Source organism: Prionailurus bengalensis, chromosome B2 (assembly GCF_016509475.1).
Source record: "Prionailurus bengalensis isolate Pbe53 chromosome B2, Fcat_Pben_1.1_paternal_pri, whole genome shotgun sequence".
In the NCBI taxonomy this organism is placed as follows: domain Eukaryota; kingdom Metazoa; phylum Chordata; class Mammalia; order Carnivora; family Felidae; genus Prionailurus; species Prionailurus bengalensis.
The window spans coordinates 147,179,550-147,205,312 of record NC_057349.1 but is presented as its reverse complement, the minus strand read 5'-3'; positions in this window follow the sequence as shown (position 1 = coordinate 147,205,312).

The following is a 25,763-nucleotide window of genomic DNA, read 5'->3' as shown; positions in this document are numbered from 1 at the left end:
TCAGATCCTACAACCAAGCTGGAAACCGAATTATGGAAGAACACGGTACAGCAATACAGTTTAAAATGCCAAATGTATTTTAAAGGGCTTGGTTTTTTTCTCCAGAGTTGTGTCAGCGGCATCGATCAAAAGGGTATTATTTTCTTATTTCAATAATAACCCACATCTCAAGCTTTCTATTTACTAAGTTTCTCAAGAGAAGAAACACCAAGCTTCTGAAAGTACATCATAAGCATCTGACTTTGTTTTTTCTGTTGTTATTTTTTTTTTGGTTTCTGATTTTTTTTTTTTTAGTTACAATTATACTGATGTTGTTGTTGGTTTTTTTTCTTTACAGAGCTTCCCAAAGCAACATCCGGCTGAGCCAGCTGAACAGCCACACACAGGGGCCACTTCAGCCCCTAATGAGAGACAATCACCCTGGAGTTGGAAATACAGAGCTAATTAATTATCATATTTGGCAAAGAATCCCTTGTAGCTAAACAGATAATAGAGATGATGAATATTGCTCTATCTATGGCCTTCTAAAACTAGTTTTTGTGGGTTTTTTTGGTGTTAAATGATGCTTTTCTCAGACAACACAATAGCAAAAACTCACATTAGGGAAAAAATGGTTAATTTCACCCGTAATGTTTATCTTAACAAATTCATTACCTCTAAGCAACTGTAAATCTGTGCCAAGTTCTGAGCTGACATTTCCATGCAGATCCCCAAACCTTTTAAGCAGCATAGATAATTTTAATCGGGTCTTGAAAAAAGAGGCCACGCTCAGCTGGGGAGGACAAGCTTTTGCAGATCACGTGCGGTCAAGTACAGAACATCACTGCCAAGATCAGCCTCCTCCATTCACCCTGTCTCCTCCACACAGAGACTCTGTAGAATACGTCACTTCTCCATTCTCTCTCTCTTTCTTGTATAACATCCTATATAATGCAAGAACTTATTGATTGATGATAGCAGAACCCTACTTTAAACGTGGGGAGAGAAGAATCCAAATGCGAGGCCAAGAGAGGACAGAGAACGTAAAAATAGACCAGTGTAAGAATTCATTACTTTAGCTATACATTAATTCATCCATATGGTGTGGAAAGAACTTCTTTTCCTGGAAATATCCGAATGATAAGGAGACATTCAACCACGTACTTAAAATAGTTTTAGTGTAGCCCTTCCCAAGAAGACGGACCAGATAATAATACCTTAAACATACTGAGAAACTACTACGCGCCAGGCACCCGGCAGGGATGATTCACTTCGTTCTCACAACGTCCTGAAAATGCGAGCATTGTTACCGCTCGGTGCATGGAGAAACGGAGGCCTAGGAAGGCTGAGTTACTGCCTGAAGTTGGCCACCATAAGTGACAATGGAAAGTTTTAAACAAAAGATGTCTGGTGCCGGAGACCTTGGTTTTTTTGTGTTTTGTTTTTATTTTTGTATTTATTTTTTTTTTTTGTAAGAACACTAACATGAGATCTACCCTCTTGAGTTTTTAACTAACACATCAGTGTTGGCTCTAGGCATAACGTGACACAGCAGCTCTCTGGACCTCCGTCTTGCATCACTGAAACGTTACGCCCGTGGATTGACGCTCCCCGTTTCCCCCTTCCCCCAGCCCCTGGCCACCATCACCCACTCTTTGCTTCTATGGATTTCCTACCTTGCATACCTCATATAAATGGGACCATGCAGCATGTGTCATTCTGTGACTAACTCAACTCACTTAGTATGACGTCCTCAAGTTTCATCCATGCTGTCACGTGTTGTAGGACTGACTTCTTTTTTAAGTCTGAATACTATTCCGTTGTACGTTTATGCCACACTTCCCTTACCACTCATGCGCTGATGAGCCCTTGGGTTGTCCCCATATCTTGGCTCTTGTGACTAATGCCGCCCCGATCAGAGGAGAGTAGATATGTAATCTCTTCGAGATCCTGATTTCAATTCTTTTGGATACGTACTCAGAACCGGGATGGTCGGATCATGGGGCACTTCTACTTTTAAGATTTTGAGGAGACTCCGTACTTGTTTCCACAGCAGTGGAATCGCCTTGCGTCCCCACAGACAGTGTGCACAAATCCCCTTTATGCCACACCTCCACGGCACTCGCCTTTGGGGTGGTCATCGTCCTAACCGTCATGAGGGGGCCTCTCAATTTCCCCGGCCCCACGCTACCTCAGATCATGCCAGATGCCCAGTAGAAGTGTCGTCCAGCCTGTGATCACCCCTGCGGCCAGGAAGTGTATTTGGTCAAGGGCGATGTGCGCTGGGCGTCGCGTTAGGTAGGCGTGTTTGCAGGCGTGGGGCTGGAGAAAGAGTAGAAAGCAAAATCCAAACCGGGTGCCAGTCAACACATCGTGGGGATCTCGTGTCGGGGTCTGAAGAGGAGAGGGGGGCGGTGTGCGTGGTGGACGGCTTCTGCCCCAGCTGGGGACAGAAGGACAGGCACCGGAGAAGAGCGTCTGGTCTAAATGAAGAAGGGCAAGCTTTCTTTGCTGTCTGTCCGTCTTTCCGTGGACCCCGGCTGCCTCCCAGGTGGCCTTTGTTTGTTTGGGGTCGGGTCCTTCTGTGTGTTTCACCAGGCCCACGGGAGGAACAAAGAACGTGTCTGGGCCTCAGAAGGGACGCCTCGCATCTCGCCGTGGAGAGGGAGGAGCGGCCCCGCTGGAGAGTGACAGCACCAGCGTCGGGGAGGTGGCTCATATCTGCCAGGGCCATCTCGCGTCCCGCGCCTATCAGCAGCGCCTGGCAGCTGGGGAGATACATTTAGATAAAGCAGCCGGCAATGGCCGATAACAAGCCCCTCAAATGTCAGGCGGCACAAAGGACAGCATTGATTGCTGCTACCCCCCGCCTCTCCCTTTCTGCGGCTCTCCGCTCCTTTCTCCCTCCTTTTGCACACGGCCAAGCCGCTGGCGGGGATAATCTGCCTGTGGAAAAGGCCACTGTGCCCATACACGCATTGTGCTATTTGCTAAATGCAGTTTATCCACATCTCTCCAATTTCTGTCCCTTCCTGCTGCCCCCTCTGAGGCTGGTCCCCCAGCCCTCCTGCAGCCAGGCGTCCGGGCTCAGGCCTCCTGGCTGGACAGGAGGATCCTCTGGGGCGGTGCCCAGGGAGGACGGAGGGAGCCGGGGGTGCGGAAACCGGGCCCGCGCCCGCTGCACACCGATGGGTATCCGTGTCAGAGAGAGGCTTAATGCCAGGAAACTAGTCCTCCCCCCCACCCAGCAGAGTACCTTTTCTCTCTAAGGAACTACCACTCGAGTCCCTTTGAAGAGATGTAAAAGGACACAGAGAAGGGGAAGAATGGCCATGAACGCAGGTGGCAGGGCCAGCCTTAATATAAGACGCGTAGGAACCCTCACACCCTCTTCTACCCAGTGGCCTGGAAACCCACCATCAGAGCCACCCTCCGAAATGACCAACGATGTTGATAAGTAAGCAAATACAAATACTCCCAGGAGGGGTCGTGGGCCAGAGAATAGCAAGTCCAACCATGCGGGATTTTTTTCAACTTTAATTTTTGTTTTTGTCCTTTTGAGTGTCCTACGTAGTGCAGAGAATTAATACGGCATCATTCCAGATTTGTTTTTGCAGAAATACATGCCTCCCAGATAGAATGTTCGCTCATCTCTCGCTGGTTTATATTGGCTACCAAATGAGACCTGTTTTCTAGTGACATCAGAGTCTCCAAAAGGGAAAAATGATAACATGCATTATTATTCTGCTTTTAATAGTTACAGGGAAATAATAGAACACTCTCTCTATTCTGGTCCACTGTACTTAAAATAGCTGCTTTGGAGCAAAAACAGGAATTAGACATGAAGAAACTACTTTGGAAGATTCTTATATTAAGAGGAGTTCAGTCTACAAACAGCAAAGACAGAGCAGTGCAGCGAGTATATCAGACCTTAAGAGGTTCAAACACTTTATTTTATTTTTTTTCTTCCCTGTTCTTTATTTTTTTATTATGAAATTTATTGTCAAATTGGTTTCCATACAACACCCAGTGCTCATCCCAACAGGTGCCCTCCTCGATGCCCATCACCCACCCTCCCCTCCCTCCCACCCCCCATAAACCCTCAATTTGTTCTCAGTTTTTAGGAGTCTCTTATGTTTTGGCTCCCTCCCTCAAGTTCAAACGTTTTAATAACAACAACGCGAAGGAGTGGTCCCCAAAGATGTCTACATCCTAGAGCCCCAAACCCATGAATATGTTAGACCACTTGGCAAGGAGGAATTAAGGTGCAGATGGAATCGAGGTTGCTAATCAGCCTGACTTTAAAGTGAGGAGATGATTCTGGAGTACCCAAGCATGCTCAACGACATGGGCACTATTGGCATTCACACTGGATGAGTAACCAAAGTGTAAAAGGTTACAAGGTCTCGGGGGGCCTCCTGGGTGGCACAGTTGTTAAGCATCTGACTCTTGATCTCAGCTCAGGTCTTAATCTCAGTGTTGTGAGTTCAAGCCCCGAGTTGAACTCTGCACTGGGCATGGAGCCTACTTAAAAAAAAAAAAAATTAAAAAAAAAATTAAAAGGCCTGATTGCAAATTAACCCACTTATGCTTATCCATGAATATCCCTCCATGTTTCCGCTATACAAAAGAATAAAATATGTAATGCATTTGTAGAATCATGGCACACGTTTAACCAGAGCTATCAATCATTGTTTGGAGATTCAAATTTTACAAATGAAATAAGGAGCCTGGGGAGACATCCCTGAGTTACTGAAAAGCCATGTCAACTGTCTCCACCATGCGATATCGGAGATTTCCTAGACAAGTTTGCGGGATTATGCTGCACGCAGCATTCACCGTGAAGTCCTCCAACGGTACTCGCCGACTGAACCAAATTTGACATTTATTATGGCCCAAGCAAAGCATCTCCCTAATGATGCTACATCACTATATGTCACAGAAATCAAAGGCGGCATTTCTAATAGAATTGCCGTCTCTCGCGTGAAGGCAGGAGACGACTTCCCAGAGTCAATGGAGCGTCAGGAGTCAAGGAGGTGAGACTCTGAAGAGGCTGTGGGTTGTCACACCCCTGCAGGCTGCCTATCTGGGAGAAAGCAGATTCTCCAAGGAGAAGTAACCTTTCTAGAATGTATGCTCTTCACAATCCTTCAGAAAAAAAAAAAAAAATTCCAGGCACATGTCCTTGAGATATCTTGATTCTTTAATGATAACAAACCAAAAGAATCATATTCTACTGTGGCAGAAAGCCAGCTGCCCAACAAGGATACAGGTCTCTTCAGTGCAGTCCTGTTGCAAGGAGACTAATTTTCCAGTTCCTCTTGCATCTAGATGGAACCATGATACTAGTTCTTACTAATAGGGAGCGTAAGTAGAAGTAATAGGTGCCATTTCTGGACTGAATTAAGAAACACATACGGTTTTGCCATTCTTTTGTTTGGTTTCCACAGTGAACCTGGAAGCCACATGGAGACAATCATGGCGCCCCGATAGGGAAGGAGCTTGTATCCCTGAATCACCGTGTGGCAAACCATCCACTGAGCTCACTTGTTGGCTATTACATAAGCAATAAATTCCACTGGGCTAAGTCACTAAAACTTCAGGGTTTATCTTGTGAAACCTGTTTTAGCTGGTAGCATTATCATAATTAAAACAGGCATTGGAAAGTTCCAGGGGAGCATATCTTATGGTTTTGGGCAACAATGCTGATAAGTCTCTGAGAGAGCAAGCTGGAAGTCATGTCCATGTGTTGTGTGCGGCAATAGAGAACCCTTCGCAGTAGTTTCTCCCGAGGCCTTCGGCAAAGTTATCAAGGTCAGCACTCTTTAAAGCTCAAAGTTATGTCTATTGGTCTGGAATTGGTTCTGATACAGAAAAAACCAGTAAGGTGCATGGCATATGCCTCACCCTAAGAATCGATGTTGATTTTGCAGCACCTTTTCAGGAGAACATCTTGCTTTTAGAAAATACCTTCTAAAAAGGCCTCAGAATGCTCCTAAGTCCAACTCAGGAATATTCCACAAGCAGACATAGTTTTGCATCTATCATTCACGAGTTACAGACCGGAAAAAAAATGATTCAATCAACTCTTCAGTGGATCTTCACAGAGCCCAGCTGAGCTTTAGAATATTGTTTGGGGGTGTAAATTGTTTTAGGAGTTAGCATTGTACCAAGATACCCTCAGGCAAGTAATGAGGCTTAAAGATAATCCAGATAAGGAAGATGCCCTGAAGCACCTTGTTGACGGAAATTGAGCAGTGGCCTCTCAAAGTCTAAAAAAGGAGCAAGAGGGGGGAAGGGAGACTCCACCCTCCCTCACCTGGAAGCCTATCCACACCTATCATAACCCCCCAGGGAAAGGCTGCCGGCTTTCACCTTGGAGGAAATGTTTCTGCCTCGTCTCTGCCCCAGCAGTAGCTTTGGAGAGAACGGCCATCAGGCCAAGTTCAGGGAGCTTTTCCACCGTCACCTCCCGTGGAGGGTGGGGGTTAGCCAACTCCACTCAACTCTTCCCCAGGGCCCCTCAAGTCCCATCTTGCACCACTCAGGACATGCCGGGGAGTTGAAGAGCTGGGAAACCCTTCCACAAAGGACTCCATTGACAATTGTAGCCCACTTGAGGTTGTTACTATGCTTATGTATTACAGTTACAATAACCTATTGCTGTCAGGATCATTTGTCTCAAATTCCCATTTTTATAGATCAGAAATGGGCAAATGTAACCAATTCATGAGCTTCAACTTAATGCAGTGCAAGATATTTAGAAACCAAGAAGGCAAATGAAACATCAACAGTATCCTCGTTATGGCTTCTGAAGCTCCTGCCACATCAAAGGGCTAGGTCCACTGCCCATACGCATCCGCCCTCCTTCACCGAATGGCTTGCTTCCCACCTTAAGAGGAAACATCCCTTCACAAAGGTACCACACGCATTTTGAACAGGATGCAAAGTATATATTGTATATTTTATAATACAAATTATTCGCTTTAAAAACTAATACATTCTCAGGGCACCTGGGTGACTCAGTCCGTTGGGCGTCTGACTTCAGCTCAGGTCATGATCTTGAAGTCTGTGAGTTCGAGCCCCATGTCAGGCTCTGTGCTGACAGCTCGAAGCCTGGAACCTGCTTCGGATTCTGTGTCTCCCTCTCTTTCTGCCCCTCTGCTGCTTACACCCATTCTCTCTCTCTCTCTCTCTCTGTCTCTGTCTCTCTCTCTCTCAAAAACAAACATTTAAAAAAAACTAATACATTCTCAATATAAAAACAGAAGGTACAAATAAATAAAATGTAGGCTTGATCTGTCTAAGAAATAGCACAATTTCAAATAATGCCACATTTGAGCCATCGACCCTGCCGGACACTCATTCAGTCACTTGTTTGCTCTTCTGCACAGTCCAAGGCCAATTTCTTATTGTCACAATAAACTGTTATCCCCAGCACCCCACGCAGTTCCTGACAGGTTCGCCATCCCGACGAGTGAAAACGAATTACAGTTCTTTCTTTGAGTCTTAAAGTATTAAAGCTCCTAACTTTTGAACATACGCTGTACGTAAAATGCCATCGTGAAATGAAAGATGTGTGTCGTACTCTCAGCCGCCTCTCAGTCAATAACTATTTTTTATTTATTTTATATTTATTTATTTATTTGCTTGCCCGCCTTCATGGAACATCATCAGTAGAGAGTCTTAGGGAATCAGACAAGAACAAAGGAAGCATTTGCCAGAAGCAGTGTGCCTTGGGGGCAAGCCCCATTGGCCCATGTCAAGAACGCAAAACCCTACTAATATTTGCCCATCAATCTTCCGCACCTACCCTTGTGCAGGTCTGAATTCTTCTGTAAACTTAAGGGGGGAAAGCCCATTATCCTCCTCACCAGTAATTTCTAGGTTTTCCTCACCAGTAATTTCTAGTAGAATGATGCATTCTACTTGGAAAAGAACTTTGGTCTTTCAGAAAACCATTTTGATCATCCTTTTTAATAACAGAAGCCCATCGATCTGCACATGTTTAAAGTTCAAGAGCAAGAAAGAGGTGGCCCTTGTATTTCTGTCAGCGATTTCTCCAAGCACACCCAGTCCCCCTGGAGAAACTAGGATTGAATTCTGCTGGCTGCCGAGCCCCATGGCAGTTCCCCTGTTCTCACTGCAGCCGGGTCAGGGCCTTGGGAAACCCGAGCCTCCCCACAGCTGCCCTTCCTTATTCTGTGAAAAGCTCCCCCCCAGGAATTGCGTCAGGTGGTTTAAGGAAAGGAACATCATTCTTTTTCCCACGCGTGGACATTCGCCAGACATCGCCATCACCCGTGTCTGAGTCATGATACGGACTGAGGCCCCACGAGGGCCAAAGCAGGGATTGTGCTCACAGGGCCCTGAGAACACATGTCACCTTAGAACGAGGGAGCCGTGCAGGAAGTTCCTCTGCTTGGAGACTTTGCACTTACTGTGCGGAGGGAGCCAGAGAAAGGAGAAAAGTGACCAGCGTTCAGGTTCGGCCACAATCAATTTTTATCACTGGGTGAAAAGAACAAAAAGCCAAAGGTCTATTCAAGTCTCCTTGGCCAGAGAAAACTTGTAATTAGTATTTGGTGAGTCAGTTCTCATCATGAGGCTGCAGTGGCATGATAAGGCCGTTCCAGACCCCGGTGAGCCACTTCCCATCCCAAATCCCTGCCTCCAGGAGCTTTCTTTCAGCGGGGAAGGCATTTGGGCCACGCTTGGAATGCGAAGTTAGTATAGATAGGACCTGCCAAAGAGGGCATTTGCTCCTTTTCCAAGCAAAACACCTGTCTAACGTTTGGTCGTCCCTGGGTAATGTGTTCATTTCACCGTCCATGGGCCAGCCAGGCCCTCCCTCCCCGTGGGCACATCTCTGTCTCTGCCCCGCTCTCGAAGGGTACCCCCCCCCCCACCCACCCATCGGCAGCTTCCCTGCTCCAAGCAGGAACCACAGAAACCGCTGTGATGCGGCTCTCCCCTCGGCCACCTGCTCCCTGGGCCTCACGTTGGAGGGCAGAGAAGAGACTTGAGTCGGGAGCAAGGAGCCCAGCACCAGGGAGCCCACGGCGGCGCGTCTCGCCTCTGTTCAGTCACCAGCACACACGGGCGAGCCCACGTTTGCATCCAAGGATTTTCTCAGCGGTACACGGTGCATCGTGCAGGCTGCACGAAACCACTCTGAAGAAGATAAGCGTGTCGTGTAATGAAGAAATATTTTGCAGGCTGGTCTGCCGCGTGCTAGCTTGGTGATCTTGAAAATGCTACCGAAAGCTTTTGAGCTTGGGTTAAACCAGGAAAAAATAATACCTCAAAATCAGGCTCTGCTGACAAGTTAAGGGATTGGGGCAAATTATCTTCACTGAACACCCACTTTTTTTTTTTTTTTTTTTACCTAGAAGAGGGAGCTAATAATACAGTTACAATTCTTACGGAGTTGTTACGGGGCTTGAGAAAACTTATGTAAGAGACTTAGCATAATACTTGCGAGAGAGCTGGCCTTCGTAAATGTTAGACAATATTTACGTGTTCATGACTCAGCTGTTCGTTTCTTCATTTAACCAAGACATGGGAATTAAGAACACAAGATATGCAGAATGCCCAGCTTAAAGTCTGGCACACGGTAGGTAGTCGACACAATTAATTTCATTTCTCTTCTCCTTTTCCCAAATGGGGAAACTAAGTTATAGGGACACGAGGTCCTTCCTACCCTATTTAATGTCACTGCTGAGACCTCTGTGTATCAGGTAAGTCCCTTCAGGAAGAAATTAAAAGTAGGAAGAGGACAGAGAGAAAACGGAGACTCTTGTATCTGCTTTAATTGATTTACTGCGGGTCAATCTCAAGGAGCGAGGACAGAAGTAGAAGTCCATTTAGCCAACTTCAAAGCTCTGCTCTTGACCTCTGATAACTGGGAGGTCTTTGAACTCATCTGCGTTTCTAAGTCTTTGGCCAGAAAGGAAAATTTCTCAGCCACTTTTTCATGCCTTCCAAAGGAATTCATTTTCTAAATGGAAAATTGAAGTAATTAGGTTATAGGCTGAGTGACATTTACTAAGGTGAAAAGCGAGGAAATTTTTATATCCTTTATTCAACAGTTATTAGATGTATTAAGCAATATGGAGTAATTACTTTTATTCCCCCAAATGTGATTATTCTTTTCAGGCCAAGGCAAGCTCAAACTCACAAAGATCCAACAGACCATGACTACTCAGAAAAGGACCAGGTCACCTCTTTCGCCTTTTTCCCGGAACCGCCTGGCTCACGCGGCAGGTAGGAAAGCGCCCAAAGGGAGAGGCATAGGGTCTGGTGCTCAAGACAGAGCTCAGTTTCCTTCTTCCCACACTTGGACTCTCCTTTCACTTTCTCCCACCAACCTATCCAGCGAGGAGATTTACTCACTGATTCAATAGCACCTACTATGTGCCAGGCATACAGTTCTAAGGCATACAGCAGTGAGAACAACAGACAAAACTTTGCACCTGCGTGGGATTTGCATTCTAAAAAGGGAAGCCAGACAGGGAGCGAAGCAAATGGAATCTATAGTTAAGCCAGAAGATCGTTGCCATGAAGAAAAGGGGGAGGCCCCCAGAGAGGTGCCGTTTTCATGAACCCTTGACGGAGGGAGAGGCTCCCCAACCAGCCAGCCGAGGAAGGATGTGCTAGTTGGATGAATCATCACGTGCAAAGGCCCTGGCATGACCCAGGGGTTCCAGGAACCCCAAGCCAACTGACTGAGTAAGGGGAGGGTGGTAGGAGACGATCCGAGCGATGGGGGAAGGCACACATTGTGAAGATTTGACCCCGATTCGGAGGCAACAAGGCACTGAGAGATTATGAGCCAGGGGTTCCTGTCAAGACAACCCACAGATATCCATAAAAGAGTAATGTAAGTAGTTTCAGAGATTATTATCCCATCAGTGCACCTTGCCTCCTACCTCTGTCTCCTAAATGACAAATGACACCTTTGTCTTAAATGTACAGTTCCCCGCTCCCTGACCTTACTTGTTTTGGGGTCTTGACAAGGCGGCGGCGGTGAGACTAGCACCTGGCACAAGTTGTGGATCCATTTTTAGAATATTAATTGATCAGTAGCCCAGGGAAGAACATCTGTGTCGACTGATACAAATCTATGCCTTTAACAGGTCTCTGTGCCTTCCTGAGCCTTTGTCTTCATGTCTGTGAAATGGGTGGGTGAGGTAATGCATTTAAAACGTTGCCGTAAACGGAGTAAATGGTAGTTATTTTTATTTAAAGAATGACCCCTTATTTCGAAGAATAATTCCATCTGTAATTCTTTGTTCCTGCCTAGAGAAGACCCTTTGGCTCCCCATCGGACCCTTGTTCCCTTGCTGGGTTCCACTCACTGTCGCTGTCTTCCTCCAAGTGTCCCTTAAATGTCTTTTCAGTGGAGACTTCTCACCAGGGGTTATTTGGTGCCCCAGCGAGCATTTAGTCATATTTGGAGGCAATTTTCATTATCATAACAGGGGGAGGGCCACTAGGTTTTGGTGGGTAGAGGCTCGGGACGCTGTAAACATACCACAGTGCACAGGACAGCCCCACAGCAGAGAACTATCCGGCCTCGAATGACACGGGTGCTGCCATGGAGAAACTCTGCTCCAAATACAATAAATGCGGTATGGCGCTTTCCTTCATATACACATGCGGGAGAGCATATATAATATAGACAACTGCTTCCTCCTAATGGACTCTCTCTGGCTCACATTATCCCAACCCCTCTGGCACTGACAGGCAGTCAGTGCAGTTATTGAGTGAGGGAGAGTTGGCCCAAACAGAATTTTATGGGAGCAATTGCATCATACGACTCCTACTGAAATTCTGCTGACCAAAGTGCTAGAGATTTGAACTCCAAGCAAAAATTTCCCTGTCGTGCTCCTTAAGTTTCCATATACAGTTCAAAAGGTAGTGGCATTCTAAGTGGATAAAGCAAAATTAATCGGTAGCAACTCTTGCAATTGTTTTCAAAGACAGTATTAAGGGCTCAATGGAGAAAAAAATACAGCCTATTTCGTCTCATCAGCATCTCACAGAAGGGACACAGAAGGCTGCCTAAGACGGCGGCCTTGTTGAAATAGAGCCAGGATCATTGGCCGGAGGAATCCCTGGGAGGCAGAACAGGGCCCCGTGTGTAATAATGTCTACACTCCCTGCCCTCCTCAGCTGCCACAGTCAAGGTTGCATGTAGCACATAGCATCTCTTGGTAGGAGTTAGGCCCACACGGCTTCTCTGTCCATGTTGGGCAGATGCAGGAGCCAGACCATGAAGGGGATGTCCACGGCATGGCTGGTGCGTGAAAGTCGCAACCGGGGGCGGCTGGGTGGCAAGGCCAGTTGAGCGGCTGACTTCGGCTCAGGTCATGATCTCCCAGTTTGTGAGCTGGAGCCCTGCATCTGGCTCTGGGCTTCTGATACCCTGTCCCCCTCTCTCTTTGCCCCTCCCCCACTTGTGCTCTCTGCCTCTCTCTCTCAAAAATAAACATTAAAAAAAAAGTCACAACCCTTTGTGGGAGCCCTGCTCTTTTCTTTCAGCTTACCCAAATTATTACTATCTCCTTTCTCCAGAGAAATGTCTCATTGCTACCCAAGGGGAAAATCAAGTGTTCTGAACAACTCGGTCACTAAAGAGATATGTGAGACTGGAACTCAAATCATCAACAGGTAATGGGTAAAGCCAACCACATGAGGAGGACCCAGCCCTAAGGGAGGGTTTATAAGCGAGGAGGGGGGAGATATGGGAATATCCTGGTCTAGCCCACGCAGACAGGTTTGCATTTCAAGGAAACATGTTTGAACACAAAAGAAGACGAGAACCCAGACTGCTGGGTCTTGACTGAGAAAAGAGCGTGTTAGAAAAAGGGGACGTTCCCATGAAGTCTAGAGAAAGGGGCGTCGTCACTGACCACTCCTACCCATTTCTAGAAACTTCCGTATCATGGCTTTCTCCTGGTTAGCTGCCTCTTTGTCCAGCACCCTTGTTGCCTCCTTCACTCACTGCTCTTCATCTCTGAGTCTCAGTTTCCCCGTCCATCACATGGAAGACAATAACATCTGCCTCACCACAGGGGCCGACTGCGTGGCAGATAGGTGCTTGATCGATGTTAGTCTGCTTTCTCCACGTTTGAAAGTCTCCTTTCATCTGTGCCCAGATAAAACTGCCATTTTCTTGGCGCAGTTAAACTTAACTGTTAGAAAGAGAGCCTTTTAAACAATTTTACATTCATGTGTTCCTGACTTCAAAAGCCATTTGATATTTTTTAGGGTCCGTGGCGACTCAAAGGACTCAACACCTTTGTAAGCTTCCTAATTTCAAATGGTGCGATACAATACAATGAAAAAAAAAAAAAATTCAGGCTACTAGTGTCCAGGAATCAGCCTCCAGGTATCAGCTTTCCCAAGATCTTAGCATTTCCCAACCTCACGTCCTATTCCTGAAACCAAAGATTCTCTGAGGATTTTACCTAAGACTTCCAGGAATTGTTGGCCAACTTTGCCCATGTTAGCCCCATTCTATCCTGGCCACGTGGTTTCTTCTTCCTCCCGTTCTTCCCCATACAAGCACACTAGGACAAACACAGAGAGCTAAGCACCCTAACCTGTCCTGGTCCCGAAGTGACCTGGGGCAGGTGAGCAGTGGTCACACACATGTGCACGTTGGGTGAGCAGGATGTAACAGCGGCAAAGCTGCCTGACGTGTCCGAAGGCTCCTCGTGCCGTCCAGAGTTCATCCAATTCCATCAAACAGCCCAGATGCCAAGTGCAACAGTCTAGCACCGTTCCTCAATTCCTTGACCTGGGACACTTGTGATCTTAAATTTGGATGGACTCCTTGATCAGACAGACCTGGGTTTGAATTTCAGAGCCATCATTTGATACCTTTGCCATTTTGTACAAGTGATCCGATCCTTCACATGTTAAATATCCTGTTCTCTAAGATGGGCTAAGAATGGTAACTGCCTTGGGAGGGTAAACTGAGGTCAGATGAGTAACAGCTGACCCCGGTGCTCAACACACATGAGCTGAGCTAGTCACCATGGTCGGTGTTGTTACCATCACCTCCAGGTGAAACAGGACCTCTGAGTCCTATTCAGGGTCCAGGAGCACCCTTCAGTGTCCCTTGCTAGAACCGGGTGAATGGGCTTCCTCTCCTCTATCCACACCACGCATCAACACACAGTCACGTGTCCTCAGTCACTCAGTAATCATTGGCTGCATTTCTTTAATGTTCTTGTGCACTAGCCTACCCATCCCCTCTACTCTGATGGTCTTCCTAAAAGAGGCAAGAAGAGGGAAATGAATATTTTAAGAGGTGAAAATTCTCATAGAGCGGAAGCAAAATGTGTACCTTGTCCCAGTGTTTTGGGAAGATTTGTCAGCCATTGTCCACCAATGTCTTAGAATACCAGGAGCCTCAATCCCCCTCTTGCCCATCTCCGTCCCCCTGGCACCTGCAGCTGTCACTCTCCTCCACGGCATGAAAGGCCAACCTCACCACAAAGCCAAGGATTGGCTGAGTCTCATTTCTGCTCCTTTAAAAAATCTGCTGTAAGTGAAAAGCTCGAGGCATTAAGAAGTGCAAAAATCAATCCTACAACATGTTTAAGCAGAGTAAATTCTATAGGAAGCCCTAAAATAATGATTGTGTCAAAGAAAATGGTTTTATCCTTGGCATCTTGGTAAGAGATAAAATTATAGTATTGGAAACTTGACAATGGAGTAATAGAAAGGAAATTAAGAGAGGGGGGAATAAAAAACTGTGTCTAATCTGCGCTGCACTCTTCCAAGAATGTACGCACGTAGGATCCGCTGCCCTGGGGACAGTGTGAGACGAGGGAGGTAAAAGACAACTCGCGAGGTGAGACAGACTTTCGGCAGCAAAGTTCAAGTCCTAGGAAAGTCAAGTGCCAGATGGCCATGTAAAGGCTGTTTCGGGCAGGGCGTGGTCCATGATGTCATGTTGCACGAGGAGATTTCAAGGAACACTGGACAATGCGAGAGCCTCTCTTCTCCCTGCCCCAACTGCCCAGCTGTCTGTTCCACCCACCCCACCATACCCTTTTCCCTGTAAGTTTGCCTTCCCGGTTACCACCTACAGATGTTCCCTTCCTCATCCCTGCAAGCAAGAGGGAGACGCTGAGCAAAGTGTCAGGCCTTGTCATTTAGACCGAACGCAGACAGCCTGCAGTGATGTCACCAGCCCCGGCTGCCCAGCCACGAGCAGCCCAATTCATCAGGAAACCAGAAATACGACAGTCTTTGGAGATACATCAAGAGATAAACAAGGCCAACGTGGGTTTGTCAAATTAAGAACAACAGAGGCTGGAGGACTGTCTCCATAGATATTCTAATGAGTTTTTGAGTTGGGAAGAAAGAGTAGCCCCGATTTATACAGAATCGCTCCCCACGCTCCCAACGTGCTCAGGTCAAACCCCTGGCGTATTCCTGACCCCCTCCCTCCCCACGTCCCACCTCACTCCAGTTCAGAATCTGTAAGGTTCTAATTGATGGCAAGGTTGGGATGTTTTTCTTGAAAACATGAACCCGATGAGAGCATGTTTCATGAAATATTTTTATCAGCCCCAACATGCTATGCAAGGCAATGACAGCAAGAACGGTTTCAATCGAGCAAATGTTCGTAGAGGCCCCAGCCTGTGTGTGACGCCATACTGGCTGCTGTGGAAGAAACAGGTGGGGAAACACGTCGTCAAGACCCTGAAATTCTGTTGGACTTAATTAGAGACTTAAAGGCCCAGGACATACTCAGCAAGGACTAGGTGTCTCCAAGAAGCACGAGGCGCTACGGGGCTCAAAGAAGGGAGACATCACATCAGGCTGAGAAAGGCCTTCTGCGTCGGCCATGAAGGACAGAAGTTTAGAAATTGTCTCTAAAAAACAGACTGAACAGATTAACGGATTGCAGCCTGCCGGAACCCTACAAACAAAGGCCTGGCATCCAAAAGTAGTGCATAAGTAGCATCTTTCCACCCATTCACTAGTTAACTCAACATTTATCAAGAGCCTGTTCTATGCCAGGCACCTCTCTGGGCACTGGGAGTGGAGAAGGGAATGGAATGAAACAGACTCTCCTAGAGCTTAGAAATAGGTCATATCCATGGGTTTAAAAACATCCCAGAGTAATGAGGGGTGATCAGAACAGGGCAGTGGGAGGGATCATCCTCGGATTGTGGAGCCCACCCAGGAAAGGAGGATACCTGGAGGAAGGAGGAGCTGAGGGACCCCGAGACGAGATGACCTTGACGGTTTGCAGAAGGCCAGCGTGGCTGGAGCAGAGACAAAGCAGCGGTAGTGAACCTCGTGAGCCGGGGCAGGAAGTGTGGATTTTGTCTTAGGTGAGGCAGGAGGCACAGAGCAGGCTGAGCAGAGGGGCGTCATCTGATCGGCATTCGTGAAAGGCCACGCTAGGTGCTGAGGTGCTGACTGCCAGGGTGGAAGTGAGGACTCCACTCTATCCAAGGGCCCGTAGTGGCTTGCACGGGAGGCAGCAGTGGGAATGGAGGAAAGCGAATGGCTTCGGATGGTCCCCGAGTTCGAGCCGACAGCATTTGTTGATGGCCTTGTCTGAGCCTTGAAGAGAAAAATGAAAGAAGGCTTCAAGATTTTTGCCTTAAGCAACCGGGAGTCTGGTTTCTAAGACGGAGAGGCCTGTGTGAGGGCACATTTAGAAGGAAATTCTATTTCGGACTTAATATAAAAGTAAGACAGGAACCAGAAAAGGATGTGGAATAAGCTTTTTTGTCTTAAGATCAGAAATGTTGAAACAGTTTTCTAGATTTTTTCAATCCAAATGCAGTGGATAAACCAACACTACAGGTGACAATCCATAGCCATTTCTGACAAAAATAAAAAAGGACATCAAACAATTAACTGTCAGAAACACAAGAAATGTATATTAAAACAAGAATGAGATCATACTTTTTTACCCAAAGAGTGGAAAAAATAAAAAAAAAATCAGTAACACCCAGTGGTGATGCAGATGTGGGGAAATGGGCATTCTCGTGCACTTTTGACAGAATTGTAAAACAGTGCAACATTTTTGGAAGGCGGTTTGGAGGCAGCTATCCAAAGGAATCAGGTGGCATAATCCCACTTGAAATGTATGCTGCACAAAGTTGCCCATAAATGATCAGAGATAAAGGGGCGAGCGCATTCATCACCTCGGTGAAATAAGTCACCTTACGTCCACATAGAGGAATATGGGGAGGTCAGAATAAAGGGAGACCTCCTCTCTACTTCTCATATTTCAGTACGATTTGAGTTTATGACACGAGAAAGACCACTTTTAAAGAATAACATAAGAAGTTCAAGATAAGTGTTAGAAAGTTAGACAAGACGGAACGAACAGCGTTGGCTTGCCTGCTCGGTGCTGGTGAGGGTGTGGGAAGTGGTCACTTTCACACGCTGATGGCAGGAAGTTAATCTGGTACATTTCTGGAGGACCGCCTTAGCCACCTGGACTAATTTCTTTGAACCATTCGTACACTTAGATGCACTAAACGGGTGTCTAGGAATCTATCCTGCGTGACCCCCCTACGGGCACACAGTCAAAGATTTATAAGAAAGAATGCTCATTGCCACATTACTTGTAACAGTGAAAAATGCGAAGACACTTATTGATGTGAATGATTTTCTAAGGCACGCTCAAATATACAGTGCAATCTAAGGAAGCACAGAAAACCACGTTATTTAAATTATCGAATGGCGTGGAGAAGTGTTTATAGTAGGCGCGAAGTACGAGAAAGAAGGATGCAAATCTCTTCACGTTGCATAATCCCTGTTGGCGCACACACTCGTGCCTACACACCCATTCAAAATAACACTAGGAGAAACTCATCCGAAAAGTTAACAGTGATGGCTTCTTGGTAACAAAACTAGAAGTTGTTCATTGTTTTTCAAGGAACACCTATTCCTTTTATAATCAGCATGCTTTTACTAAGAGAAGAGATAATAAATTAGTATGCCCGTTTGTCCCAAAGCTCACCGGATTTTATTTTGGGTTTTTTTGCCCAACTTGAAAAGCCCCCGCAGGTCACTCAACTACAGAGAAAATTGCCTCAATAAAGCAGCTGCATTTCACACGTGCCTCACTGCCCACTCCACACTCACTGCCACTCATCTTATCGATGTTGCGATGCTTTAACGCCGTGGGGGTACAGGCAACACCTCGCTGGTACCTGGAGATATATGAGCCTAGACTCCGGGCAGCATCTGTTGCTATAACAGAAGGTCATTCCTCAGCAGAAATTGAAATGGATGTTATTTACTCTAACCAACAGCGATTGCATCTCAGACTTAATAAATCACGTGCACACGTGCGGAACCAAGGGTCCAAGCAGGGGCAAGCCAGAGTCTGGGGAAGCGACATCTTGTCCATCTTTACCCTGAGTCCCTAAAGCAAGTCTAGGTCTAGCCAAAGTCGGATCATTCCGGATATAACCCCTCCCGATGTATACCCCACTCCCCTTCACCACGAGATCTTCACCAAGCCAAGTAAGCCCGCTTTGGATCCTTTGCGCGTTCCCCACACCCCCCGCCCCGTCCCTCTTCCACTTGTGTTCTCTCTCAAAATAAATGAGTGAACTTTAAAAAAAAAAAAAATTACTGAATATCAGGTAAGAAGCTAAGTACTGGACATTTATGATACAATTTCATCATTGTAACAGTCCCATGAGACAGGAAGCTTACACTACCCCCCATTTTACAGAGGAGCACCTGGGGCTCAAGACAAGAAACGTGCCCAAAGTCACAGCCCATAGACGGTGGCGCTGGGATTTGAATCCAACTGATCTGGCTCCGAGCGCCCACGCTTACCTGGTACGACAATACACCACGTGGGTATTAATGCTATATCAGTATCATGGGGCCTCTGTTACCATGCATGGCTCAGTCCTACCATCACGTTCCCCTGGTGCAAGATAGTACCTGAACCAATGTCTTCGTGCATTCTCAAGCCCTGTGGATCCGGAGGGTCTGGGTGGATGTACAAGGTGACCCTGTGTCCTGGGGCAGCCTCTCCGGACTGGTTGCGCGAGATAACGATTCCTGCCCTTATGGTTTCCACATGCTAATCAGAATTAATTGGCCAAAATCATTTTAAAAGTCTAGGTGCTTCATACATTAGTGCTTAATTACGATATATCATTTTCTCCGAGCAGGTACTTGGACCCTGGAGATGAGTTCTCTCTCCTTATCCCTTTAATAAGGAGTCAGTCCTGGACTTGCGTTCAGTCAACTCCTTCCTGAAATACAAGAAACAGAACCGATGGTGGTTTGATCTCTCTCGTTTCTTAGTTAAATGGATTAAATAGAAAGATAAAGAGCCATCTTTAAACTCGTGAACTTTTTTTTTCTTTTGCAAGCATTCTAAAAGCTTCCATTTCACAGAGTGGATATTGCTGTGTGGTCTGGTCACACACATCGAAGGTACGGGACATTCTAGTGTCCTTATGGGTGTCATTTGATGTTCTGCTTGTAACCTTGCTGCCTGTCATGGAGGCCAGTCACTGCCAATGATCTTCAATCACGGGCCACGGACAAACCTCCATTTGCTCGTCCCCACCCTTCCAATAGATGTGATGTTTCCAGAGAGCCCTCTCACATCTCTTCTCAGTAGATGTCCAGCATCCTCACGGAAAGTATGGAACAAAACCACAGTTTCCGGTCCGCCCAAGTCTCTTTAAGTGAAAGGAAGCTATTACCCTATAAAAACTTTAAACTGTATATGTCCTCAGCATCTCTAAGCCATTACAAAAATCATGCAGCTAATGACTTGGCATATGCCCACGACCCAAAACTTGGCCTTCTGGGCATAGCCTGATGAACGCCTCCTCACCTCTGCAATGACCCCAGGTTCAGCTGCCAAGACCCTGTCCCCTCCACTTCCCTCCATGCCTGGCCTGGCTGGCCCACGGCCACTCTTGCAAATGTGACTTCCCGGAAGTTGCTGAAGGACAGATCCCGGCAGAAAACCCCAGATTCAAGGATGCCTGAAGGTTAGAGCATGAACATGTATCCACATTTTGCAGATGGGAGAGTAAGGCAGACATAAGAAGCATCGTCCTCGGATAACGGGATGAGTCAGAGGAACTCCCAGGAATAGACTGCACATCTCCGTCTCCTATTACCAGCGGCATTACCGGGAGAAGACTGTGAGGGCACAGTGACCTCACACATGTTCTCAGCCCAAAAATATTTGTCTTGAGTCCTTTTCCAGCTCCTCTCGAGCTGTAATAAACTCAACTTTAAATCTTTTTTTTTTTTCCTTCAAGTTGACAACAGAAGATCAGTGTTAAAATCCCACTTTGGAATGTGTGTTTATGAATTTGTGACTTTCTTCGGGGCTACTAGTCATAAATCCAGAGTACAGCAGGCGTTTCTTTCTGGCCGGATTTATGAGAATACCAAAGGCGGTCGGGAAAGTTGCGCGTTGCAAGGCAAGTGCTGCTGAAGAGCCACCAGCTATTATATTTGACCTGGAGATGGGGGAGTTTCCCGGGGCCTGGGAATGGGCAAACTTGGACTCAGTGAAGAAGAAGGGAAGGAGGAGGGGAGAAAAGGAAGTGGGAGAGGGAAAGACACAGGGGGAGATAAGGAAAGAGGGAGCGGAGGGAGGAAGACCTACCTTAGTGGTGATTACAGACCGGTCAATGAAAGTTTGATGTTTGATTAAATACTAAAATAAATGCTCCAAATAAGGGTTCCTTTGCAAATGCAGGCAGACAGTCATGATTGTAACGTGGGAGAAAATCCTGTTGGATCCCTTCTAGCTCCTTCTCTGACAATGAAACTCGGCACTGAAACAGGCTCAGCCAGGGGCACCGTCTACTGGGGCTTTAGTAAGAATGTTGACTTTGGAAACAACACAGAAAGGTGATAGTCTAAGAGTCTCAGAAGGGCTCTCCTGAGCCTGTGGGGACATTGCAAAGTCATGATGTTCCATAGAGTACAGGGAAGGGGTGATCATGGTTCCCAGCCTGTACTCTTGTCTGGATGGGTGGTCAGGACGAAGAATTGACCAACGCTTGTAAGAGCAGCGAACGCACATGTTAGGACACAGGAAAGGATCCAAAGCGACCTTGACGAGTAGGATAAATCAGCCTCAAAACCATGATGTATTTAATACTGACACAACTCAGTGTAAAAACAAGAACTTAAGAGGGGGGCCTCACTAGTTCTGACTGACAGGAGACTGCAGACATGGCGTCCTGATTTTAAACACATAAAGGAAGTCAAGATAATGCAATGCTGGCAGGAAGGGGCCCAGCGGGCTTCTTCTTTTTTATTTTTATTTTTGTTTTTATTTTTTTTATTTTTATTTTTATTTTTATTTTTATTCTTATTTTTATTTTTATTCAGGTGGTCTTCTTAGATGTCCCTAGCACACCAACACTTCTTACGTAAACAAATGGGTGCTTCCCCTTTTGAAGACTCCACTTGGTTAAAATTAAATTCTCCCTGACGTTTGTTTCGCCAGATTGATTTCCCAGCGAACTACATCGTTATAAACGATGGAAAGATGACTGTCAGGCTAGCCCCAACGAATGATTTCAAATTCCTGATTAATGGAATATGAATCAATGAGTGCCCTTAATACAAAGAGAGGGTATGCCAGCCTTCCCCAAAAGAATGTTCTAGTGAAACTCTAGTCCTAAGAAATTTAATGGAAAGGGGTTCCAAAGACAAATGTAATAACAATAATAATAATATCAGTAATAACAACTAACACACACACACACACACACACACACACACACTACTTTATACCCAGCACTGCTCTGACAACCCATGTCTCCAGGATGCTCAGTGAACCCTGTCCCTCTTTTATTTACACACGATGGACATTAACATTTTACACTCTGATGGTCCCTAGAGAAAAGGAACCTACTCAACTTTGTTTTATCTGATATGTCCTCAGCTAATTTGATAATGGAACCTTATTCCTGCATAACATTGATTGATAGCAATTGTGAAATTCTGAGGTACATTCATTAACCATTCCACAAATATTCCTTAAATGCCTTTTTTTTTTGCCAAGCACCAAAGTAAGCAAATATCAGAAAGAGAGACAAAACAGTAGAGAACTGAAGATCAAGTAAGATACCTATTAGAAGAATAAACCAGTAAAGCGTATAACACGGTCTTGTTTTTATAAGACCCTAGAGGAAACAGCAGAAAGAATGCCTCCCAAAGATCGGGACACATACACAGCTATGGCCAGCCCGAGTCTGTGTGGCATTTGCAGCGTGTTGAGTTTATCCGCAGACAGGCGAGGAATTTTGAGAACCTCTACATTTCAAAGTAAGATGTATTTTCGTTGTCTTTAAAGACCCTAAATAATGTAAATCTGCATCAGAGTCAAAGGAGATTGGTTCAACTTTGAGGAAACCTTTCTGGCCCCATGAAGAAGTGACAGCAGAGGCCCCAGGAGATCTTAGCCCTCGAACCCCCCCCCCCCAGGATCTAGTATCATCTTTGATCTGTGGCTGGCCAGCGTTGCTTGAGGCAGGGGCTTGAACTGGTATCACTCTGGAACCTCATTCCAGACCTCTTAGTGTGCCTAACGACGAAGAAGAAAAAGTGTGTGCGTGCACATGCACACGTGCCTGTGTGTGGGTACGCATGTGCGTACGCGTGGGGGGGGGGGGAGAAGGGAGGAAAATGGACTGCAAAGATCGGCCCAATATTAAACATCAAAGCCAAGAGCAACTCACTGCCCTTACTCAGGGAATGCAGAGAGTGAGAAAAAAACAATTTAAATCACAATCACCATCAACCTTGGTTTATAAATCGGGTCGAATTTGCACACTTTGCTATATCCATTACCCCCAATTACAGTAATTTCCATTTCCCCAAGGCATTAATTGAGAAAGGTAAATTTATGGTAAGAATCAAAATGTCAGCTTCCACATTCTCTTAAGTGGCGTCAGAGTTCTCAGCTTTTTCGTTGAAAATTCTTTCTCCTGTTAAACTCCAACGGTTAAGGACAACTGTTCAGGTTGGCCCTCTGGTTTAAACACCACGCTCTGGAGTCCACTCTCCTCTTGAGGTGTGAATCCATGAGGACGTCAAGAAGACAACAGGATAAGTATGGGTGAAAACCAGGGGACAATGAATGTGGCGCCCGTGTCCTCGTAAACGACTCAAGTGCAAGGCTCATGTGCTCAGTTATTCTAAGATCAGCTGTGGGGAGGACCACACCACTGAGGGTAGAGTTAGTATGACAACAAGCAAGCCAACAAGTCACTAGAGGGGTGTGTGTGTGTGTGTGTGTGTGAACTTACACACATGCATGTACACACAATCATCATATAAACTCCTCTGCTGTCTTTAAATTTTTTTTTCAACGTTTTTATTTATTTTTGGGACAGAGAGAGACAGAGCATGAACGGGGGAGGGGCAGAGAGAGAGGGAGACACAAAATCGGAAACAGGCTCCAGGCTCCGAGCCATCAGCCCAGAGCCTGATGCGGGGCTCGAACTCACAGACCGTGAGATCGTGACCTGGCTGAAGTCGGACGCCCAACCGACTGCACCACCCAGGCGCCCCATCTCTGCTGTCTTTAAAGACTGAGTCTAGCTGGTGGTCTTGTCTCAAAGCCTCCTCACTCCCCACCCCCCCCCCACGCCATCAAGCTCTAACGCACATATTATACACACACACACACACACACACACACACTCCCAGACTCCATCGGATGTCTGTTACTACCGGATTTTAGCCATTTGCCATCCGCATCAAAAATAGATGATCGGTATGTTCAAAAACAGTCGGACTGATTCATAGCTCTAATGAAGGCTGCACTTTAGAACATTTATAGCCATGACGTAGCATCCCCAGAAAAATTTGGAAAATTTCAGTCTTCGAAGCCAACACTACCGAAGCTGGGCTCAGAGAATCAGTCCTCTGTTTATAAAAGAGGTGCTCGTAAGTCTCCTGCAGTCTGGGGATGTGTTTTCGTTTTGCTCCTCTGTCTTCCTGGCGGCTGTTCTTGCTGAAGACGGAGGGCAGGAACTCGATCCCACAGCTCAGTCCCTCCCCTGGCCTCTGGGGAGCCCAGGGTCCCGCCCAGGCTGAGCCTTGTTTGGTGCCTTGCAGCAGAGAGAAAATAGTTTGTATAAAAGAGACGCGAATTTCCAGAACGTTCGTAGTTAGGTAACATCTCCTCCCCTGCTCCATCGTCAGATCCCCTCTGACCCCCACCTGCCAGTCCAAAGAATTCAAACTCACTGTCCTTCTCGCCAACTGAGCACACAAGTTCCAATCCACCAACTGGAAAAAGCCACGAAGAGGCTGTCGGGTCTGAGGCTCTGGGGGACATTCTCCTTGCTGCCTGGAAACCTAAACAGGCCTTAAATGCTCTGCAGTTTTCTTGCCATTGTTCTCATTGTGAGCAGCACCTCTAGCCCTCCTGTATCAGCTCTTATCTTCACAAGGTATCTGTCCCTCCTTCCAAACGTGAGCCCTCCCAGCAGAAGGGTAAGGCCCCACATTCAAGGGCCTTTGAACATGAACGTATAACTTCATTGTTATCTCAGGTGAACTCAAAGTATAAAATCTAATTTGCATGTGCTCTCCAGAAGCTTTGATGCCTGGGAATGGTTTCTGAGAAACTGGAAAATCTTAATAAAAATCCAAGGAATCTCAATGACTTCTAACCAGCGTCTGAATTTTCAGAGAAAGGGTATCTGGGGAGAGAGAAATCTGGCAGCTGAATCATCTGGAGAAGGGGGCAATAAGGTACCAAAGGCTGCTTGAATGCCACATAGCGTGAGCACCGTAAGTGCTAGCCACTCACATGAATATTTTTATTCGTGCCCTGTCCCTTCCTTGTCCTTGAGTACGCTTTTGTGTCTCGCCACGCAGAACCCTACAAGTGAACGAGAACCAGAGTCTGGACTTTCTTTCTGTCAAATAGAGTCAATTTCACTTCTAAAGGTTCCTGAGCTGCTTTGTAGAGCTCACATCGCTTTTCTTCTTACTGGCTTGGATCTTGTGGATAATTTATTTAAAAGACTTAACTGGTCCCTTATGGCTGGAATCCATTTTAATTTCTAAATTGACCACTTTTCTCAATTGAACTTAAAACTGAACAAGCTACCTGTTTCAGACTGGAATAGTGACCTCATCCACCAACGTTGGCCTGTGGGTGTTGACAAAGCCTAGTTCATCAGGCAGCACCCTTGACTCTACTCCTCAGGGCAATCCCACAGAAAATGTCTAACAGATATCCTGAGCCTTCATGTCTAGTCCTGACAGTCTAGTGAGCCATCAGCCAGGTAGCCCAGTCATCCAGAATGGCATCGCAGAGTAACATTTACTGCGTGCAAAAGAAGGTGCTAGCAACTCGAGAGAATACAGAAAGGAATCAGCAAGGCCCCTGCCGTCGGACTGTTTATACCCTCTTAAGGGAGCAAGACATCACCTCGTGTAACAAATGAAAGCATGATGAATTCTAGTATGGAAGAATAAAAAAATCCATACATGTGTGAGGAAGAATAACTCCAACAGAAAGGATGAAAGAGGGATTGATGAGCTGAGACTTTTGGACTCAGAACATGGGGTGTCCTGTCCGCCTCACCGTGTGACTCAGACTGTAGACTCCGGCGGTCCCTGGGCTTAGGGACACCATAGTCACCCCATGCTGGCCCCGAGTGGGGTTGGATGGCATGGGTCTGGATGGCTTCTAACATGCACCCAAGAAGGGGTGCCAAAGCTTACCCAGTAGAAAAGGTGAAATCAGCCCATTGAGACAA